Source organism: Chionomys nivalis, chromosome 22, assembly GCF_950005125.1.
Source record: "Chionomys nivalis chromosome 22, mChiNiv1.1, whole genome shotgun sequence".
Taxonomy (NCBI): Eukaryota; Metazoa; Chordata; class Mammalia; order Rodentia; family Cricetidae; genus Chionomys; species Chionomys nivalis.
The window spans coordinates 31,442,783-31,467,366 of record NC_080107.1 but is presented as its reverse complement, the minus strand read 5'-3'; positions in this window follow the sequence as shown (position 1 = coordinate 31,467,366).

Below are 24,584 nucleotides of genomic sequence, written 5' to 3'. Positions count from 1 at the left end.
CTTTTGTTTCATCTATGAAAAATAGTATTGATGATTTAAAATAACCTGGTCAAGATAAAATGCTGAGTGAGTTCATGATAAACAAAAGAAATCATGAAAAATATGATATTTGGGCTCATTGGATGAGCAAAATATTAAAATGTAGACTTGGTAAGAGAAAAGAATAATGCTACCTACAGTAAGGATGTAGAGGAATTGGTGACTATTCTTTTGAAAATGAAAAATGTCTAAACAAAATAGATACCTTTCTTCAAATACTTAAATATGCATGCTGGACTTGAGCCTGGTAATTCTATAGAGTACTTTAGGGGCTGAGAATTTTCCTGATCAACTCTCAGTGTCTCTTATATGAGGTATGGGGTCACAAATATACAACTAGATTTCCCTTTCTGGGATATAGCATAGATTCTCAATTCACCAAAATTCTTCCTCACTGGCTTGCACGTGGCCGGAGAATTCTGCCAGTTATAGTTTAGTTCAGTCACTGTCCATAAATTAGTAAGTCTAGACGGCCTGTATGGTACTATCGATTTGAAGCCCTGCTGTATCAATATTAGAAAAACATTTTATCAACGAAAATTGAGAATTTCTCTAATCCATTGACTTCTATAAAAGAAAAGTGGTAAAAATTTCCAAACCATGTTGTAATGTCTGTCTCTAACTATAAATGATGTTGAGATAATCCTCAAGTTTCAACAGAATCACCAGATGGCATGTTTTCTAGAAAAGTCAAATTAATAACAATGTATTTTTACTTTTTGCAGTACAACATCAAGCCTAATAATAAGATCTGAATTCTGAAACTACTAGACAAATCTGCAAGTATAACATTCTCCTAGTGAACATCCTGTGAATTCATAAATATTTACATGTTACAAGTTATAATTATGTAGCACTGGGGAAAAGAGAAAATGTAGCTGTATATTTATATCCTACATGAATATAAAAGAACATTCATAAATTACAAATGTGCACAGCTCTAAGAAGTATACCCACTGAGCTTTTGTTTCTTAAGACCCATACATAAGACAAGTTTGTACCTCCAACACATCAGTGGAATAAAAATTATAATTGTAAGTTTGAATGACTATTGATTGCTTATTATAGTTTCTATTAATAGTTCCACATGGTTATGCATGAACACATCATTTTAGGTAGTCGACAATGTAGAAGAGGAAGTCTGCATTGCTACAGGGATAATCCTCCTTAAGAAACTGACAAGCATGATTATACAAAGCACTGCAAAGTATGTATTTGCTTTGAAACAATTGCCTAAAATAGTACAGTTAAATGCTATCTTGTTATTTCTGCGTATGTTAGTTGGTCTGTAAAGCAAATTCTATATTATAGATTAATCAGAACACTAGTAAAAGTCAGTAAATACAATAGGCTTTGAGCATAAAAAACTTTAAACATATGTTAGTTTTCAGTTATTTCAAAACTATGAGAATTGAGAAATGTTTCCAGTAATTTTAGGTTATGTATCATAAGAAATAATAATAATTTACATTTATTTTAACAATTTACTTTCAAATTCTACATTGAATTTCTTTTTAATCAAAAATTTCAATTTCTTTAGTTACTTTGTGACTATATTTTATGTCTATCTCATCATGTGCATTTATATATTAAAGTAAATTCACTTGTTAAACTGTCTAATCTCTGAGACTTATCACACTTACATGGAAGTGACCTCCAGGCTTCTGATCAAATTTTGGGTTACTTACTGCTATAATAAAATATATTCTCTTCTCTTATTTGAACAAATCGTGCAGGAATTGAATACAATTTTTATGAACACTAGCAATACGTTCACTTCTCCGATAATTTTGACATTAAAATTCCATCTTAATAATCCCATCCTTCAGGCTTTGAAAACTCTTAAGGTATTAAAGCAAAAATTATCCTAAGCAGTTAGATTATAATGTATTTAAAGATTAGAAATTTCATGTTGAATATTAACTGCTCTATTTCCCAGGAAAAGAAAACTATGCTGATTTCGTCTAAAATTTATACATTTAAAAGACTGGCTGTCAAAGTTTAAACCCCAGCCATAGGAAAATGTACTTTCAATGGACTTAATGCTATAAGTTTTCAAAGGCGTATGTAATGACATAGTTTGATGAATTGAAAATATTTGTAATAGTGGTTTCATTTCAAAATATGCTCCAGAGTTATTAAACATTAATCACACCAAATGCTTTACTGCAAGTAAAACAATTAAGTAAAGTAGTTAACTCTAGTACTGAGAAGAGAAACACTTTGACCTTTCAATTATAGGTAAGAGGTGAAATACATATTCTGCATTATCTCTATTTGGCACAATGGGAGATATCAGAAGATATTATTTATTAGGTGAGAGCTCCCTCTCATTTGATATCTAAATTATCTAAAGATAACATAAATTACATCTCTCTACTCTAAAATTCCCAGATGTGATCCATTCATAAAGATGAAGTCATTGTTATTTTGAATTTTCTTTGATGGATGTTTCCAAAATGCTTGCACAGATGAAAAAGAATTAAAACTCCAATGTTCTTCTGAACATTTATTTATTTTATGACAATTTAAAAAGTACTGTCTTTCACAATGATCTAATATTCTTTTTTTGACTTTATCACTCCTGATGAAAAGGGACCAATAATAATGATAACTTCAAATGTATGGCATATCTACAAGATACACTTTGCATACTACATGGTAGGACCATTATCTATCGGTATCATCCAGAAAAGCTACTCCCCAGCCTCTGATTCCTAAATGTTTAAAGAAATAATTCCATTCTATATGAGTTATGCTTGTGTTTATTCATGAATTATTGGAAAAGCTGTGTGGGTGGGTGTGGATGTTTGTGTCTGTTCATGCCTTCACTGTGGATTAGCCTGTCATGGATTGGTATTCTCTAAATATCAATTGTAGTACTGATTTTTAGTATAAAGAATTGCTACATGTTAGAGGGTGAGTGAGATGCAGAGAGGTGCTCTACTCTTCTAGTGTGATAAACTACCTCAAAAGACTGGCTCACAATGTCAGCTGTATCGTATCTTTCAGTTCTGTGTGTGGACTGAGATCAAGTTTCATTTTTCAGCAAGTCTTACTTAGGATCCACTTTCTCTGTGCCAGAGATCCACAGTGGTGAGACACAGGAGGCTTCTAAAAAAATCAAACAAACAAACAATTATAACAGAAAAACTAATTATGGTGAGAATACTGTCTCTCTCTAACAACAGGGAAAGAAAACTATGCTGATTTCTTCTATAATTTATACATTTCAAAGGTTGGCTATCCAAGTTTAAATCTCAGCCACTGGAAAATGTACTTTCCTTGAAATTAAATGCTCCATCAATTTTCAAGAATGTGTGTAAAACACTTTCTATTTTATGTACCAATTACACATAAGTTATAAACAGGACTTCTTCAGTCATCCATAATGTCTCTTACATGGTGTGTCTACATGTCTAAAGATCTCACCAATCAGCTGATCAATCACTGTATGGAAGTCTTCTGAAAGGATGATGTCCCTTTCACTACCTTTCTTTAATTCATGAAAGTAACAAAGAAAACCCAGATTGGAAGTAAGAGAAACATGAAGATCATCAAAATAATTAGGGAAAGGGCATAGCTTATTGAGAATAACTGATAGTGGTGGAGAACACCAGGGAAGTAGAGAATTACCTAACCAGAGGGTGTAGAGGCTGAAGACCTCATCCCTTAGCTTTAACTCAGTCTTGTCAAATGTATTGCTGAGAGTAAACTTCCTGGCCTCAGGTTGGCCAAGCTAATTGGCAAAGAACACAGCTTAAGTTAAAAAAAAATTATTAATAGGGAACAGTGAAAAATCTTACAATGAGGAGTTGGCAAAGGCATATGTCTAGAGTCCTAAGGGCATATGTAGTAGGTACATAACACACAGACCCCCCCATACACACACACAGAGAGAGAGAGAGAGAGAGAGAGAGAGAGAGAGAGAGAGAGAGAGAGAACATAAATTTTTCTGAGTGCTGAGGAAAATCTTTATCAGTATCTTGTACACCCTATTTTTTTCTCTATTTAGATCACTGCTCTCTTTCTCAAACATGTCATCTCCTCAGGGATAAATACAGTTATGGTCACAGTTTTGCTATAAAAATCTTTCCCAGTGAAATTTGAAATTCATCACTTATGTTTATCTGTAATGGACACGTATACAAGGAACAATGGAAGGACACCGTATGTTTGTCATTTATTTTAAACTGTTTTTTATGTTAATGACTTTATGCTTAAAATAAGAGTCAAATATTTTTATCAGCTTTATATTTTTATTTGGTCTATATTTAATATGTTTTTATAGTTGCAGAACTTTTTTGTTGTTAGACTTTTAGAAAAGACATAAAGCCATGTATGCTGTTACTGTATTGGGTGGGTATATGTGATGGTTGCATTTAATGTCATCTTACTACAAATTGGAACCACCTGAGTTGGAACTCTCACCTAAACACTTGTTTTCATCATCTAATTGAGGTGGCATGATCCACCACAAGAGTGGGCAATATCTTCTGGTAGCTTCTCAAATGAAAAAGTGTATTGCAGTAGGAAAATCATTTACTCTTTCCTAACTTCCTCAGCCCTACTGCCTAGTTTCCCTTCCATTCTGCTGCCAGATTGGTTTATCCAGTCAATGTTCCTGTAGTCTCCTTTGCTGAGAGCAGAATCAGCATTTCTAGGTTTCCATCAGTAACTAAGAATCAACAGCTTTCCAGGAACTAAAGTATTCTCAACAACTCAGTTGAAAACAATTGTCATCACTACTTTAATTAAAGGTTATTTAACAATAAATATCTGTGTATGTACACAGTAAGTATATATGTATGTATGTATTTCATTCTACTCATTCTGTCCCTCTAAAGAACTTGACCACAAATTGGTAATAAACAGTGGGATGTTATTTTCTAGTCCATGTAGTTTTGCGGGGAGGATTGTGGAAGGATTTTGCAACTTTGGTGTGGAAAAGTCATAGAGTTCTCAAAACGAAGTGAGCTATTGTGAATTCTTGAAAGATAGAACTGTTCAAAGATTCAGGCAATGGTGGTGCACACCTTGAATATCAGTACTTGGAGGACAGAGGCAGCTGGAACTCCGATTTGGTGATCAACCTTGTCTATACAATGACCTGGATGGCCAGGGCTAAACAAAGAAACCCTGTCTCAAAAAACAGAACAAAACAAAAAGAATGTTGAAAGAAGCAGAGTCACTGAAGGTTTGGCTTGTACATTTTCAAGGGAAGCAGTGACGTTATGGAACCATTCATGTGGCTCTTTTGATGTATCCTTTGATTGTTATAAGGAGTGGGACCCCTTGTTTCTTTCATCCCTGCCTCCCGGCTAGCTTGGCCCCAAAATAACCACACAGAAACTGTATTAATTAAAACACTGCTTGGTCCATTAGCTCTAGTTTCTTATTGGTTAATTTTTTACATCTTAATTTAACCCATTTCTATTATTGTGTGTATTACCTCATGACTGTCGCTTACTGGCAAGATTCTAACCAGTGTCCATTTCAACCAGAAGATCCATGGCATCTCTCACTCTGCCCTTCTTCCCAGCATTCAGTTCTCTCTTCTCCACCTACCTAAGTTCTGCCCTATCAGGCCCAAAGCAGTTTCTTTATTCATTTAGTCAATAAAAACAACACTTGAACAAAAGAAACTCCTACAACATTTCCCCCTTTCTGTTTAAACAAAAAGGAAGGCTTTAACTATAACTTAGTAAAATTACATGTAACAAAACAGTTATCAACTGTCACTACTATCCTAGAAGGCCTAGGTCAGTTTAATTTAATTATTGCAGATGACTCTTTTACAAAATTTGTATTTTGTAACTATTAAACAATTTACTCAGGTCATCTCATAAATTTCCTCTTTCCAGAGAAATTCATGTGTCCCTCTTAGAGTATAACATGGTATAATATATAAACATATATTGTTTTCCTGTATGGGTCTGGGTTATCTCACTTAGGATGTTTTTTTTTTTTCTAGTTCCATCCATTCGCCTGCAAATTTCATGATGCCATGTTTTTTTTCACTGAATAATACTCCATTGAAGATGCACCACATTTTTTTCCATTCTTCAGTTGAGGGGGATCTAAGTTGTTTCCAGGTTCTTGCTATTACAAATGATGCCACTATAAACATAATTGAGTAAGTGTCTTTGTGGTATAATTGAGTGTCCATGGGCATTGTTGGGTCTTGAGGTAGAGTGACTCCCAATTTTATAAGAAACTGCCATACTGATTTCCAAAGTGGTTATACAAGTGTGCACTCCCACCAATAATGGAGGAGTGTTTCCCTTACTCAACATCCTCTCTAACATAGCCTGTCATTAGTGTTTTTGATCTTAGCCATTCTGACAGGTTTAAAATGGTACCTCAGAGTCATTTTGACTTGCGTTTCTCTGATAGCTAAGGGTAATTCAAGCATATCTCAGCCATTTAATATTCTTCTGTTGAAAAATTTTAAGTTTAGATCTGTACCCCATTTTTAAATTAAATTATTTGGTATTTTGGTGTCTAGTTTTCTGAGTTTTTATATACTTTGGAGATAAGCCCTCTGTCTGATGTGGGGTTGGTGAAGATCTTTTCCCATTCTGTAGTCTGCTGTTTTGTCTTATTGACAATGTCCTTTGTCTTAAGAATCTTTTCAGTTGCAGGAGGTCCCATTTATTATCAGGCTCAATATCTGTGCTGCTGGTGTTATAATCAGAAAGTAGTTTCCTGTGCCAATGTTTTCAAGGCTACCTCTGCCTTCTTCTCTCAGCTCCATTGGATTTTTGTAGAGATCTTCGATCCACTTGGACTTGAGTTTTGTACAAGCTAATAGATATGGATCTGTTTATATTCTTCTAGATGCTGCCTTCCAGTTATGCCAGCATCATTTGTTGAAGATGCACTTAATTTTCCATTGTATTTTTTTTACTTCTTTATCAAAAATAGGGTGTTTATAGATGTGTGAATTTATGTCAGAGTCTTTTGATTTGATTCCATTGATCCACATGTCTGTTTTTATGCCAATACCAAACTGTTTTTATTACTATATCTTTATAGTATAGCTTGAAGTCAGGCATGGTGATACCTCCTGAAGTTCCTTTATTGTAAAGAACTGTTTTGGTTATCCTGTTTTTTTTTTTATTTCCATATGAAGTTAAATATTGTTCTTTTGACGTCTATAAAGAGTTGTGTTGGGGTTTTGGTGGGGATTGCACTACTTCTATACATTGCTTTTGTTAAGATTGTGATCTTTATGATGTTAATCTTATTGATCTATGAACATGGGAGATCTTTCTGTTTTCTTATCTCTTCCCCAGGCAAGAGTAACTTACACCTTAAATCCCAGTAACCACACTAGTTGCCATAGATACTGTGTGGTGCATGTTTTTAATCCCAGTGGTGCTTGCCTTTAATTACAGTGATGCACAATTTTAATCCCCAAACTAGAGAGGATTATAAAATGGGAGGAGATAGATCTCAGTCATAGTCTTATTCTGAGATTGCTGGAGGCTGGATCACCATTTTTGACTGAGGATGAGGTAAGAGCCAGTGCTTGACTGCTTTGCTTTTGGTGTCTTCAGGTTGAACTCCAGTATGTATTTCTGCGTGTTCATTAATTGTGTTTCAATCAATCCATAATTAACTGGCTACTCCCATAACATTTATACCTTTGATGTACCAGTGGATACTTCTTACCAAGTTAGTCATTTTATAGATTGCAAGATTCATGACTGGGTAAAACTAATGACACCTTTTCCTATCCCATAACATGTACAGCACCTTCCACTGCTATTAATGCTAGACAGTAGAGACAAGGCTTTCATGTCTATACATGATTTCTCCCTGTTGTTTGATTCAAGTATGTGGTGTCTTCAGAAACAGGATTCCCCCATTAGGTTTTGAAGCATAATAATATTATTATTTAAAGTATTGAGCTTCTCTGGGTAAACAGAAAAAAGTGTGGCATACATTTTATGAATATAATATCACTACATTAGAAAGGTTTACTAAAGGAAAGCTGCTTCCTCCTATTTAAGAGAAGAAAATCTTTGGTCTTGATGATTCCCTAGCATTTCTATCATGCAAATCTACCATCTGGCTAAGGGACCACCTTTTAAGAATTGGATCCAGCTTAAGCTATGGATAAAGGAGAACAACTATTCCTTTAATGGGATAGCATAGTTTTACCTCCCAGAATCCACCCTCTCACACTGTAGCTTATAGAACTGAGTCATGCAGTTTTGTAATTTTGCCCACTTTTCTGAATTACTTAGAAAATGGAACTTCACTTAGTTTTCTTTTTCTGTTCTTAGCTTGCTTTCCCTGATACTTAGGTTCTGCTCTTTCTCTAAAACTTCCATCTTCACCATCATCTCTGCTTAACTCCTCTCATCTCCCTCATCCAGTTAGCTACTGAGATTTACAATGTTGCTGACCTGGTATTGTTCATTCCAACTATAATAAAATTTTCCTCAACCTTTCTGCTAATACTGTTCTTAAATTTGTCATCAGTCACACTAAAACCAAAGGAGGGGACACCGGTTTTCCTGGTAGCTTGCAACAACAATGCCAGGTTTCCTGAAAATGTTGAGGAAAAATAGTAACACACACACAAACTTCTGCCCATTAGAAATGAAGGCTAATATCTGTAATGCACACACTGTGTGAATCCAGAGGCATGAGAATGAGAGGTGCAGATTCTAGTACAAACCTCAGTAAAGTCAAACAGTAAATGTCCCTTTGAGAGAGCAAATCCTCTCTGGTCAGCCTTTTGTTCTATTCAGGCTTTAACATACTGAATGAGGCAAAATCACGTTGCTAGAGAATTCTTCTTCACTCATTCCAATTCAAACACTAATCTCTTAACAAAAGCTCTTAAGAGCATGTCTAGAATAACATTTAAGCCAATTACTGGATATCTGGTAGTCTGATCAAGTTGACATACAAGATTGTCATTTTTGAATACATTAAACGGATTATGTAATTCCAGAAGCATGTACCTTTCTCATGCCAGCATTTACCTTTGCCCTATCCCCCTAGAATACACTATGCTGTTACTGCACACTTGTGTGTGTTTGCATTCACTCTCAGCCTTACTCATCGTTGTTGACAGCTCTGTTTATCTGCAATGATTTTTCACCTACAGTACTGTTGCAACGCATTAGTGAATATCTTTTGATGGTGATCTATTTTACTTTTTGTCTTTCTTTATAGAATTGTTAGCTAGACTGTGGGGCAGGGATTGCAGCATCACGTAGAGAATTTATAGACTGTCTTTTTGATTATGTGGATTTGTTTTTCTCCGCAGCACAATTAATACTTCTCTAGTTCCATTCTGCTGTGTGTGTTCTCATAACTTATCTGCCAGTGTCCTTTAATTTGTGTGTAGAATAGTAGTCAAGGTAGGTGAAATACCTTCTCCTGTAACTTGATAATTTCTAAGGGTAATGCTTACTTTTCTTAGTTTCTAATTCGATTTCTGACATATGGGTATGTGCTTTTCATAATTTATGCACAATAATCAAGCATAACATTTCTGGCTATTTCATCTTTGTTATAGTTTCCTTTATAGTTTCCTTTGGGAATTCAAGTTTTGATAACAATGTAAACATAATCCTGTCCTTTTTTGTATCTCATGAAGCCTTTTAATATCTGTCTCTGTGTATCTCTCTCTTTCTCTCTGCATCTATGTCTCTCTTCGTGTACTCTGTCATTTTCTGAAAATAAGATCATTTTTACACTATCCATTTCTCATTGAATCTGATCTTTCCATTCAGCTTTTTATAATAATTCTCAAATTTTTTGAAGATTTTTTGTTTTCCTTTTAAATTTTTTAAATATATATTTATATTTGTTTTGTTTTACAACCTGACTGCTGTTACCCCTCCTTCCTCTCCTCCTAGTCCCTCCCAACCCCATCTCCCTTCTGCCCAACTCCCATTGACTCCTCCTCAATTTCTATTTAGAGGAGGGCAGACCTCCAATGGATATCAATGAAACATGGCATATCAAGTTAAAGACTGGACAAGACAACACAGTATGAAAACAAGGACTCCAAAAGGCAGAATAAGAGTCAGAGACAGCCTCTGCTCTCACGGTTAGGAATCCCACAAAGGACCAAGCTACACAACAGTAACATATATGCAGAGTACCTAGTTCAGTCCCATAAGGGCTCTGTGGTTCTTAATTCAGGTTCTGTGAGCCCCTATGAGCCCAGGTGAATTGATTGATTCTATGAGTTTTCTTGTGATGACCCTGACCCCTCTGATTCCTATAATTCTTCCTCCTCCTCTTCTGCAGGATTGCCTAATGTTTGGTTATGAATCTATATCTATTTCCATCAGTTGCTGGATGAAACCTCTCTGAAGACCTTTGGGTTGCCCACTACTCTATGAGTGTAGCAGAGTAGTGTTAGGAATCATTTCATTGATTATGTTTTTCCAGTCATTTTTGATTATATTCTGGGTATCTGGGTTCTGACTTTCCAGGCAGTGTCTGGAAATTGTTCTCTCTCTCTCTCTCTCTCTCTCTCTCTCTCTATATATATATATATATATATATATATATATATATATATATATAGATAGATAGATAGATGATAGATAGATAGATAGATAGATAGATAGATAGATAGATAGATATAGGTCTCAAGTTGAGTCAGTCATTGGTTTAGACACTCCACAATTTCTGCGCCTATACCCCAGCACCTTCCATAGACAGGGCAGACTGTAAGCCAAAGGTTGTATGGCTGAGTTGGTATCCCAATCATTTCCTCCACTGGAAGTCTTGCCTGGTTAAAGAAGATGCCAGTTCAAGCTCAGTATCCTCCCACTACTAGAAGTCTTAACTAGGGTCAGTCACCTTCTTAGATTCCTGAGAATTTCCATTGTGCTGGGTTTCTAGCTCCTCTGCTGGATGCTTCACCCACAGTTTCAGCTGTCTCCTCACAGTACTGCCCAGCTCCATTCACCCCTCTTCTTGATTCCTAATCTTCCCATTGTCCCCTCACCCTTTCCTCCACCCACAATGTCTATTCTATTTCCCCTTCCTGGGGATACTCATTATTGCCCCCTGGAGCTCCCCTTGTTACTTTGTTTCTCTGGGTCTGTGGATGGTAGAATGATTATCCTTTGCTTTATAACAAATATCCACTGATAAGTGAGTATGTGCCATGTTTGTCTTCCTGAGTCTGTGTTTTAATTATGATTTTTTCTATAAAAGTTCCACGTTTTAAAAGTTTCTCTGAGCATATATTTTATACACTTGCCTTACATTCCTCACCTGTATATAATTTTCAATATTACTGATTTTCATTCACATTATCTATTTTCATGTGTGTAGGTTACTGTGTATGTTCTTATTCTGATGATTATTGCTAGACATTTTCATTTGACTATTTGTGACATTGGGTAAAAGTAAACTCCTTTGACAGTGTTTCAGATTTTACAATAACATTACTTTGGGAGTCTCACTGTCACAAGATCATTTAGGATAGAATTATTTACTTGATAATTTTCATGCTGCAAGTCATAACTCCAGAGAACCATCCTACCAGAAGATTGTTTGGCATTACCTTCTGAGGGATGGAATTCAGAACAAGAAGAACACTTGCCAAGTGTTTTTTCAAAGACAGACTATTGCCCATTCGCACGTCTTTGCTGTTTTTCTTATATTCCTAGACTTAGTCATGGATATTTTATTTGACTCCTTCATGAATGATCTTAATTATTTCTATAGTTCTTTTTCTTTTGAGCATCAGCATAGGTGACTAAGATTTTCATGGTTTAAGAGAAGCTCTGATAATGGTCCATATTCATTATCCAGGATTTCTGTACTCACTTCATATTTTAGCTTGATAGATTTCTTATGTAGTCATCGACATATATTTACATATAAAATTTATATTCATTATAAAGAGTTTAGTAGTAAATGTAGAAAGGACTGATATTTATTTACCAAAGACAAATATGATGGGCAATCTCAGTTTTGCAGTTGATGAGATCCAGGACTCTAGGTATGGAATTATATTGAATAGGTCACTTAAGTGGGTAAGATATACAAACTGTACATGATAACATTCTTTGGACTGTAATCATGTATTAGAAAGAGGAAGAACTGAATATAGGCATTCATTGCTGTCTACTTCTTAATTAAGAATGCCATGTGCTTAGTTACCTCAAACCACAGACCCACTGAATGTCCACAGGGAAGCCCTGCAACCAGTGAGCCTTCCCTTGCTTTATTTTGGGTATTTTATTAGGACAACTGAAACGTAGTGAAGATAGAAAACTGATGTAGAGAAGTGAGGCCACTGTACATAAAGCTGACAATGCTGTTCTTTGGCTTTTGGAATAATTTTGCTGCTGGGTGTATATGAGATTGGTAATTTTGCTTGAAAAACCACTAGCGTCCCAGAAGCAGAACTTGTTTTTAATTGAAACTGTATTATTAAAACTTGCAAATACAACTAGCAATTTAAAAAAAACTCACAAATTGAAACTATTTTGAGATATCAATTCACTGTGGTATGTATGGCTATCATCACAAAACCTGGCAACAAATACTGAAGATGTGGGAATTGATGGACAGTTTGGAAATTTTACAAATAATATAAAATAGAAATACCATAGGACCCAGTTATTTCATTCCTGAACATATATCCAGCGAACTCCATATTCAACCAAAGAGTTATTTTTGCTCCTCTTTCTGTTATACCAAGGAAATGGAGTCAACATATTTTCATCTGTCCAAAAAAATTTCAGTAATGAAAATCTGAGATTTATACATATATATGTGTGTGTTTTAATAATACATATATATTATATATACTTATTATATATGTCATACTCAAAAAATATACATACATACACTTATATACCCTAAGATATACGTACTAAACATTCAAATTGTGTATATTATACAAATACACATATATACATGTATATGATAAAATAGGAATTTTATTCTTTACCTTTATATTTTGAAAGCTTAACACTCACTCATTTTTTTTTTAATTTTCCAGTTGTTCTCAGGTAAGCTATTACTTTGGGTCTCGGGTGAGCCTTGAAGTTCTGGATTTAAAAGTTGTTGCAATTGTTGAACTCTGTTAGGACTTTTAAGGTTGGACACAATGAAATTTTGCAGTCTAAGACGCTCCTGAGAATACTGGGCCCAGAAAGAAAGGTGTGGCTAACAAGTGAGGTGTTTGAGTGTCAACTTGATAAGGGATAGAGCTGTAACAGTTACTATTAATTGTCATCTTTGTGAACATAGAATTATTTGGGATATAGGCCTCTGGCTACATGTGTGGAAGATAATATTGATTAAAGTAGTTGATAGAGGAAGGACCACTTTAATTGTGAGTGGCATCCTTCTCTGGCTGGACGACCCTGTACTGTTAGAAAGAGAAACAATACCTCATTCTCTCTTCTGATTTTCAATGTGATGTGATCAGTTGATATGGTCAGCTGCTTCAGGCTCTTTGTGCCTCCAATTCCCCATCATGTTGTTCTATATCAATGATTCTCAACCTTCCTAATACTACACCTTTTAATAAAGTTCCTCATGTTATGGTGACCCCAAGTGTAAAATTATTTTCGTTGCTCCCTTATAACTTTGCAACTGTTATGAATTGCAATGCAAAAAGAAACTGATATGCGGAATATCTGACAATGCAGTCCCTGTGAAAGTGCCATCTGATCTTCAAAGGGGTCATGGCCCATGGGTTGACAACTGCTGATCTATACTCTTAAGAGGTGATACAGGAAAAGAAAAACAAACTTTCTTCCTTAATTTGTTTTTGTCGGTTTATTTACACCATAGCTACAGCAAAGAATTTATGAAATAAAATAGAATGGAAACATATTAATAATTTTAACAGAAATAAAATAATATATGTGCTTGTTAAATGGGTAGAAATATGAAGAGGTAAAATATGAACACTGTGGCAATCAGTAGATAATAATGAGAGAAAACAGATCCAGACCTGGTCTGCAAAATGAAATGATCATGGTAGTGTTATTAGAAGTCACAAGTTTAGTAGAGGGGGGAATCTTCTGACTTGAGACTGTCTCCAAGAAAGGAAAGCTACCTTAGATGTGTCTGAATCTCCCCAGGACCTCATGGATCCACATACTTTAATAGCATTATGAAAAAAAAAAGTGTCCAGCAAAGCAACCACGAATTTTCTAAAAATCTGGAAAAACTCGGAATGTAAACTCTCTACATCACCGGCACATGGATATCCGGTAGGCGTGCCAGTAGTCAGGTGCTCTGGGTCTAGGGGAGGAGGATTATTTACCGATTTCGATGTTTACAGTCAGATTTTCAAATATTTTCTATTATTAAAACCTCACAATACCCAATCCAGTTTACAGGACGGTATTTGCAGAATTCTGATCTCAATCCTAGTGATGACACAAAGCAAAATTATACTACTGACAAGCACAAAAAAAAAATCCTTTATTCCTAGAAAAACGCCTTCCTAGTCAGATTCCCACGGACATTACTCTCCAAGGATGTGGCCAAATAGAGCCATTAGAAGACTGTAATGGGACTAACACACAGTAAAAACCCACTGCGTGTCAGTGAAACTGTAGCTCTATCGGTGCGGAGTCCATAGAGTTCTCTGGAATGTTAACTTTCAGTTCTTCATGACACCCTTTCTCTCCATATTACAGTTTTCTGGCATCTTCAGTCAGCAGAGAGATTAAGCCAGAAGTGGAGGCTGGGGGTTTCCACTGCTGAGCGGTAGAGCCACATGCGCTTATGCTGTTCCCTCAAGGCAGTGGGCAATGGGCAGAAACCTGTCATCCCAGAGAAGCGGTTCACTGACTTCCACTCAGAGAGCTCTCAGTGGCATCATGAACTACCATTAGCACGGCTGGTTTGTCTTCCTTATGATTCTGGAACACAGACTTTCGAGGAGCTTTTGAAGGAAGCCTACCAGCTCTGTCTTTCCTTCAACATGCAGTTATTTTGAAAATACCGCGTTTATTTTTGGCAAATTTTTGCTCTGGCACAGAAATATTTTTGCACCACTTCAACCTTTGCTTTGCTAAACAACTAACTTGTCTTTATTTATTGTGAAAATTGCTATCAGGTGTGTGTGTGTGTGTGTGTGCGCGCGCGCACACACACACACACATGTAAGCTCATGTGTGCACACACAGACACGTGATATTGTGCAGGAGTCTATTTGGGGTTAGAGGACAACTGTTGTACTTAGTTCTCCCATTCCATCTTTATGTGCATTTCAGGGACCCCGCTCAGGTGGCCTGGCTTGTGGAGCAGTTCCTATATACACTGAGGACTCTCAGAACCGAAACTTCATATTAACTATATGGAGAGAGGAAATAATTCCTATTTTTATATAAAAAAATAATTTTTACTATGTTCAAAAGAAATATAGTGTACATGGACAGCATCACTATTTGGGCTTCCCATAAGCCTCGGATCCACTGTGTAGTGAACAAAGTGTGAATTAGTCTTCATGTCAGTAACCCTTCTCCTAGATAAAAAGCTTGTCCTGCAGAGACCAACATTGGAGCACTGGACTGAAGTCTCACGATCCAAAGGAGGAGCAGAAGGAGAGAGAGCACGAGCAAGGAACTCAGGACCGCGAGGGGTGCACCCACACACTGAGGCAATGGGGATGTTCTATCGGGAACTCACCAAGGCCAGCTGGCCGGGGTCTGAAAAAGCATGGGACAAAACCGGTCTCGCTGAACATAACGGACAATGAGGACTACTGAGAACTGAAGAACAATGGCAATGGGTTCTTGTTCCTACTGCACGTACTGGCTTTGTGGGAGTCTAGGTAGTTTGGATGCTTACCTTAATAGACCTGGATGGAGGTGGGTGGTCCTTGGACTTCCCACAGGGCAGGGAAACCTGCTTGCTCTTTGGGCTGAGGAGGGAGGAAGACTTGATTGGGGGAGGGGGAGATGGAAGATGGTGGCGGGAAAGAGGCAGAAATCTTTAATAATTAAATAAATTAATTAATAAAAAAAATAAAAAAAAAACAACCAAAAAAAAAAAAAAAAGCTTGTCCTGTGTTTTGTTGCCTGACTCTCCATACTTGGACTCTGCATCCAGGTGTGGCTTTATGTAACTACCAGGAATAGCCATAAAGGGTTATGAGCATGTTGAAACCTATGGAGACCAGTTCGTATCCTAGATGCTTACCAACTAAAAGAGTTTTATAAAATTGTTAAGCCATTTTAGCAAAAAATCCATTTTATAGTGTAAATGATTAAATCAGTGTGAAGTAATAGGACTTTATTTGTCCAAACTTAATGTAATACAAAATTTTATTATAAAGGTATAATCAATTTTATACATATTCATATAAGAGGCATTTAGAAAGCAATTGCAAACTCCTGCAAATTTCTTATTATCTTAACTAAAGTAAATTAAATTTATTTCAAAATGTAATTACATATTCAAATATTGACATAAATTATATATGCTATATAAATATTATTAATGTAAAATATTGATGTTAATAATATTATCATGCATTATTGTAAGTTTTGGTTTCATGTCATATATCAAAAAAGATATCATTACCATTAATGTGGTTAAATGAACTTTCAAATTTCCAATGAACTTACAGTTTCACTAGGACAAATGTTCAAACTATAGTTTTGTGTCTAGACTATAACTCCATGGAGAGATTCTCACCTTTAATTATTATATTGTTCTTTATGTCTACCCACAAAAATATAATTTTAATTTTTTTTTCTAATTGGGGCAAGATTGAAATTTATTAAAACTGGTTAAAATTATCTATTTGCATATTTCTATAGTGTTTTAGACATTATCACATTATGTTGTTCTGATTTTTGTTGATATATTTGCATATAATTTTAGCTGAAATTACAAATGAACATATTATACTTTATACTCTTTGTATTTTATACCAATGAGCTGATTGGGTCTGTGATAACATTAATTCATGATTTATTATGACATAGTCAGCAAATGGCTTTCCTCTCAATTCTATCAGTAATTTTTACTAATTTTCAGAGGTTAAAATTTCAATTCTAAGAATTGTGTTACTTGTATTAACTTCTTTTCTGCTTCTGTATATATTAAACACACTAAATCAATATAATTTATGTAACTTTATTTGACTAAAATAACGATTTCTTTTTGAGCATTATTTAATATTTGCTTCGTGAATTTCCTTAAATCATTGCATATGAAGCATTTTCTTCTGGAATATTTCCCTCCCTCCAACTCTTCCCTCTTTTTCTCTCCTTTCCCTCCTCCTTTCTTCCTATCTTCTTTCTAGCTTCATATTATACTGTAGAATATGCTCTTTTGTACTTTTACAGTATACCTTCTTTAAATTATGATTTAGAAACTGATGGTTGAATAAAATTGAAGAGTCTTAAACTAATTCATTTGTTACTTAGAAGGGATTATTTCTATTTCATGAAGATGGTTTCTTTTTTCATTCCAAGTTATTGAGACCATCAGCATTTACATCAGAATGGATCATGAGTGCAGACTCGTACACTTTTATCACCAGAATGAAAAGTATGTGTGTGTGTGTGTGTGTGTGTGTGTGTGTGATTTCTTGACAAAAGTATAAGGATGCATTATTTGCTGTTTGGTTAACTCCAATAAAGACTTCTATTGCTCTAGAATGTATCTTTCTTCCTGGGGGAGTGAAATGTGTTTTCCGCTTATTCTTTGTACTCCCCTTTTGTTCAAATAATACAGGAATCTGCTTGCAGGTGGGTGCAATTGAAAGCCAAAATGAGTTTCTCTAAAGATTTCCTGGGTCACTTTCCCAGGGCAGAAGTTACCAGCCCCTGTAGGTCTATGATTCAGGCATACAAAGTTTGCAAGGAAATGTCAGAAATGCCTAACTCAATCCTTTTCCCTATTTCTTGGCAAAAAAGTACCCAAGCAGGAAAAAAAAAAATTCAATATTTCTTTGTCAACCATTTTCCTTATAAAAACTTATTCTTTGATATATTAATGTGCTATTTCTCTTCATTTAAATTTCAGAGCTGTTTTGAACGACTTGTAAATCCGTGCTCATAGCTGGGTTTTTGGTAGGTGAATTAAGTTTACATATTTAGATTGCCAAAGTTCTGAATGAAGCCAAACTTTCTGGTGTTGTCTTCAGACAACAATAATCGTGGTCATGTTCCCATATAATTTCTTCCTCATAACTGCACATTGATTATGCAAATCTCCTCTTCCTACACGTTTTCTTGTGCCGCAGTAGGTCTTTTCCGGCCCCACAGTGACACTTCGGAGGTGAAAATAACTGCTCATTTCAGAGTCCAGATGAATGTCTTTTTAATGTCCTTAATAAATTCTCACTTCCTGCTAACAAAGAAATAAATGTGGTCACAACACATTTTACCCTTCAGATAGCCACCACAAAGGGACATTTTTCATCAGGCAGCGCAGAAGCTATTGCTACCGTGTGGTAGATTGTCCAGTGTATATAAGCTGTATTTTCTGAATACATTTTGAATGTGTAGTTAAAAAACTATCACTGAGAAGGTGGGGCTGATGTAATGGGAACTCACCAAGGCCAGCTGGACTGGGACTAAAAAAGCATGGGATAAAACCGGACACTCTGAATGTGGTGGACAATGAGGGCTGCTGAGAAGCAAGGACAATGGCATGGGTTTTGATCCTACTGCATGTATTGACTTTGTGGGAGCCTAGTCTGTTTGGATGCTCACCTTCCTAGACCTGGATGGAGCAGGAGGACATTGGACTTCCCACAGGGCAGGGAACCCTGACTGCTCTTTGACAGGAGAGGGGGGGGAAGGGAGTGGGGGGAAGTGGGAGGGAAATGGGAGGCGGGGAGGAGGCAGATAAAAAAAAACTGTCAAGTGTACTTACAAAAGGTAGACCGTACACACAGTCCTCACACACACTCACACTGCAGTATTTTGAAAGTGTATTGCAAAGTGTATCCAGATATAAGGAGTAACCTTGAAACGTACGAAAGAAGGATCATGCCTCAGAAATACTAAGAGCAGAGTAGGAATCTTCCCCTAAAGCTGTGGTTCTCAATCCTCCTAACGCCTTAATCCTCATTACAGTTCCTCATGTTTCGGTGAAATACAATCATAAGATTATTTTCATTGCTATTTCATAACTGTAATTTTCTGCTGTTATAATATATAAGGTAAATATCTGCTATGGGGATATCTGCTATGCAACCCCTGTGAAAGGGGCATTTGACCCCAGAGGGGTTTGTGACCCACTGGTTGAGAACCCCTGCCCTATAGCCTTGGCTTTGGACTTGCTCCCTTGGTTGTTCTCCTGGAAGGGCTTTGTACAAGAATGTTTCCTGACATTTTCCACAGGTTTCTCTCTATTGTACTAACGTAATCAGGCCCATCACCATCCATTTACACAATGGCATTCTAAAAATTCTAAGTTCGATGAAGCAATGACTCTGACGGTTTCAACTTTTGCTTTCTCCCTTGCCTTGGGATACACAGGAGCTTGTGTGCAACCATTACTGCACCAATGCATTCTTTATCAACAAAGTTGGTTCAGTTCTTAGTGAACTAAAATAGGTAAAAATAAAATCCTATTTAATTGCACATCTGTTGCATCAGGAAAGACATAGTTTTCTCTAAAAGAAAATATTGAAAGAAACTGAATTTTGTTCCATTTGGTTTTTAGATGAGAATACACACAGATTCCATGAATTTAAACCAGAGGAGTGTTTCTCTGCAACTAGAGGCAGACAGATACAGGCATGTCCGTTTTGAAGCTTCTCCGAGTCTTGACTTGTGTCTTCTCAAGAGACTCTCAGTACTGACAAGTGACCTCTTTACCTTGTATTGGACATATTGATCCAGAAACTGCTCACAAAACCTGCCCTGATTTTCTGCCTTCCAAATCACACAGGACTGCTGTGTTGACCTCCAGTCTCTCCAGCGAGGTAGAGTGTTATGCTCCCCTCTGGCGTGTGATGGATATGCCCTGACCCCATGATATTTGATGTTTAGAATCAAATTTTCTCACTATGCCCAACACTAAAAGAACAACACTATTCCCGCTTAATAGCTAAATCTCCATTACAGAAATAAATGCAGTGTTTCTAATAATTATAGGTAGTAGCTAAGGAATGAAACAATTAGAAATACTCCTGCAAATGGCAGAGAGGTGGTTTTCAGGGTCCACCTAGGGAACAGAGTTAATTTAATAAGAAAAAGAAAAATTCACCATACAGGAGACATTTTGTGTAACTGATGTGGAAATAAGCATTTGAAGTTTTATTAGCCAGTCTTTTAGAAATATATAGTATTTAGATAAACATCTGACTATTTCTTATTAAGGGAACAGAATTTGATCTCTGATGCATGTCCAAGTTACTTAGATACAGCCTGAACCCAAGTATAGGGTTTATTAATTATTTTAGAAAGACTATCCTTTTGTTGCGGGAGATTGCAAAAATAAAGACAGTTCCTCAAGGCATTCCTCCCACATTTGGTGAGAAAGGAAAGGAATCTAAGCTTCCTGACCAAAAAGTCCAATAAAATGTATCTTATCCCAGCACAGGCTCTAAGTCGAACGTTTACAAGCATGGGTTGGTTCCCCACAAAATTTCCATATGCCCTTATTTACGCCTCTCTCAAGGCATAATTTTGACTCACAGTTAAATAATCTCTCACAGAAAGACTGTAAACTTTTTAAAAAGTTCTGGTTATTATAATATTTCTGCATTTATATTCCATCACATCAGTATTAAAGACTTTCAGTTACAGTGCTGCTGGGGATAAAAGGCTAAAACGCCTTTGCTCATAGGTGCATTAAATCCTATTAAAGAATCTTCCTTATAGCACATACCTCATTACCGCATACAAAAGGGCTGGATTATAAAATGAAGGTGAAGTGTACAAAGTACGATTTGCTCTTACTTGGTGTGCATATGCTGAAGTCATTAGGTTTTACACCGGGCTCAAATGATAGCAGGTTTCATATTCCTATTGAGGACTTCAGTGGAGGCTGCTTTTGGGTCAAGCAGACGGACATGAGGTTATGTCTCTCAATATGGGGGAATGAGCAAACTTCCTTAAGTAGATTTGCACAGCACCGAGGTTCGTTCTTCTACAACTTTATTGTGCAATAGCAGCGTCAGGTCAGCAAACAGGCCATCATGGGAGAATCAAATGAAACTGAACTGAAAAGAAAAAAAAAAGATATAAGGCTAAATTAGGTGATTTAAACATTTTCCTTTAAGCTTATACAAAATCCTCTGGCTATAAAATCCTGCATAATACTTTCCTGGATTTCTATGTTGCAGACGCATAAATATTAACCAGTTCAGAGTTGGAGTGGTTGAGCTCCTTAGAAAATGGAAGCTGTGGAAGAGTATTTTCTCCCAAGCAGGTAGCTTGATCCCATTTCAGTTTTCCTACAGGAGTCATTTAAACCAATCCCAAAAGGGGAGTGTTTGTGAAACAGCAATTCTGAAGATGTATTAAGGAAACTTTCCTATTCCTTGGGGAGTACAAACCTTTGGTTGTCTAAATAATTTGATAGCATAAGGGCAAGCAGTTAAAAACTGGAGATAAAACCAATGAATTGGCTTGTAACTCACCACTGATACTATTTTTAAAAAGCCAGATCCCCTCCTATCCTATCCATTATTCAGGCAGCTCTTCTGCTCTTGGGTGTCAGATGGGGAACTGATGAGTGTGTTCTGGTGGAGACAGTAAGCGGATGTTAACGTCCCACTGAGAGAATTTCTCCAGGTCGAATAGAAAACGTTCTACTAATCATCTACCCCATGAAAATGCCAGCTGCGGCCGTGGTAGGATTATCATTCTCATAGACCTCTTACCGAGCTTTTAGCTAAATGAAAAATCTGCCATAGCCTAGGGAGAAGGCATCGAGCAGATAAGAAAGAACAGTGTTTACTAAGAAGCTGTGCTGCTGCAAATAGAACAGGTTTTTCTGTGATGTAAAAATCATAAGGAAACCATTAGGTTAAAAAAAAAGATCAATGTATTTACACGTTTCATTTGCAGCAGTTTTATAGGCTCATTAATTTAACATTTCTCTCTACCTTCTGTCCTGAGGGTGTCTTGTGATTTGTTATTCCATTGCTTTATTTCTGCCGCAACACTTGGCTACATACTGTAAACTGCCATATTGCAAAAGAACCCAAAGTTTTAAATATTATCTTTCTTATTTTTTAAAGAGGCCATAACTGTTGGAAAGGAATATGTTTTAAAAAAATTATTTGAAATATAAAGTTTGCTTTTAAATTAAAGAAGACCCTATATCTATGGATAAAAGACGTGGAAGGAGAGCATATTACCATTACTAGAGGAGCAGCAACAACAGGGCAGACCTGGGGGAAAGGTATTCGTTGTAACGATACTTTGATGACTACACACAAAATTACCTAGGAGCTCCATTGCTTCTGCTTTCCTCATCACTTCTTGGTAAAATTAAAATCATCCCAGGACTCCTCTCCAGCGCTCTGGGTAGAAAGGTTTCCTGGGTGAAATGTGTCAAAACCAATTTTAAGTAGAAAAACTCAGAAATTTTAGCCATTCATGCTGTGAAATATACATAAATTTTATGCATTTCTTAACTAACTAAAATAATCATGAAAATAATACAGAACTATGAAATGTTAGGCATGATAGTGAATATATATATATATACTTTCAAATAAAAATAAACTAAATGTTTAATTATTCCTTTTATAGGGAAAAATTACTCAATACACATTTTTAGTAAATTGACTTGAAATTATTAATAGTTGTTCAGAGCAGATGAACTATGGCACTTTGAATTATAAAATGTACTGGAATTTATTATCATGATATGTACTATAATGTAATTGCTGCTTTTAAACTTTATGAGAAATAAAATATCATTGTTGTATAATAGTTAATAGCTAAGATTTAGGGGAAATTTTAACAATAGAAATGGAGAATAATTTGGATTAGGGAAAAATTTCACATAGTAATATCATTTTATGCCTTCACTTACCGTACAGTTTCAGTTTTTGGCCAATTTTTAAAATCATATAGAGTTTTTTGTTTTTTTGTGTGTTAGTTTTAAGTTTTCATACAGTTTTTCTTTAGTCTGCTATTTAGCTATCATTTAAAATATTCAGTTGCATAAATGAAATTTTAAATAGCAAAATAAATATTTGGTGACAGCTAGGTAACAACACAGAATTGTTCTTTACTCTGTTGACATTTAGTTTATTCATAAATACATGTGCAATGCCATTCTAAGTGTCTAGGCCAGAGAAACATATGAGTGCATACGACCCGTAGAGTCCCTGACCTAAAAAAAAAAACACTGTAGTGGGAAGGGATTAGTCATTAAGCCAATATTTACATAGTTAATTTAATTTAGTGCTTAATTGTGATTAATGATCCAAAGCAACACTCTGTTATGAAATTAGTTAACAAGATGTGCCTTCCCTTTCTGTTTCTCTCTCTCTCTCTCTCTTTCTCTCTCTCTCTCTCTCTCCCTCATTCTCTATAATTTAAACTAAATTTATATGTCATTCTTTTTTCATCTTTTATTTTTTTCATTGAACAGAAAATTGACTCTTTTCAACATAATGAAAAATCTCTCAGTGGTTAAAAACACCTACTGCTTTTGCATAGGAGCCAGGTTTAATTCCTAACACCCACACAGTGTCTTAATCCACAACTTTATTTCACAATTTTTCTGTTGCTGTGATAAGACACGCTGAACAAGTAAACTTGTTATGAAATAAGATTTTAATTTGGGCTTTTGGTCTAAGAGAGAGTTCACGATGGTGGAGCAAGGGCAGGGTAACATGAACAGCGGAGAGTTTTCATCTTGATCCCCAAGTAAAGACCAAGAGAGACACTTGGTTTGGTGCTAGTCATTTGAGTCCTCAAAGCCAACCCCAGGTGACATACCTCCTCCAATAATTACTATAACTTGAAATCCATCTCAAACATTTCCACCAAAGGTGGACCTACTATTCAAATATATGAACCTATGAGGGCCATCCTCACTCACACCAGTACTTGTTGAATGATAAAATTATGACAATCCTAATAACTCAAAACTTTGGAAGGAAATACAGAAGAAAGCTAAAATTAAATCCCAATGTATCTTTTAAGTTCTTAACAAAGGAAAGTTCCTAGGTGAGCTGTCATTGCAGGTGGCATGTGATTCCATGAAATGATAAGGAGTCGAGATCTGGGACAGTTTATTTTACACATCTGTTTTCTTCTTCCAGTTAAGATACATAGTTTTTAAATACATCAGTTTGGACCCCTAATAAAAGTGTATGTGGTGTACAGATGGGAACTGGAATGGAAATGTTTGTTCAAGTGAGTACTCAAAAATTATATCCATCTTTTAATAGTATGTTAAGCAATCTCCATTGGTCAGCCTTCCATTAACCCTGCAAAGTTGGAATTCCAAATCACATTTCTATTTAGAAACCTTTCTTTTCCATTTAACATTTTGAGCAATTGGTCTCAAGTTATTCGGTGCCTTGGTTCAATCTGTAGGTAATTAAAAACAAATATTTTCCATTCAAAGTTATTTGTTACTTG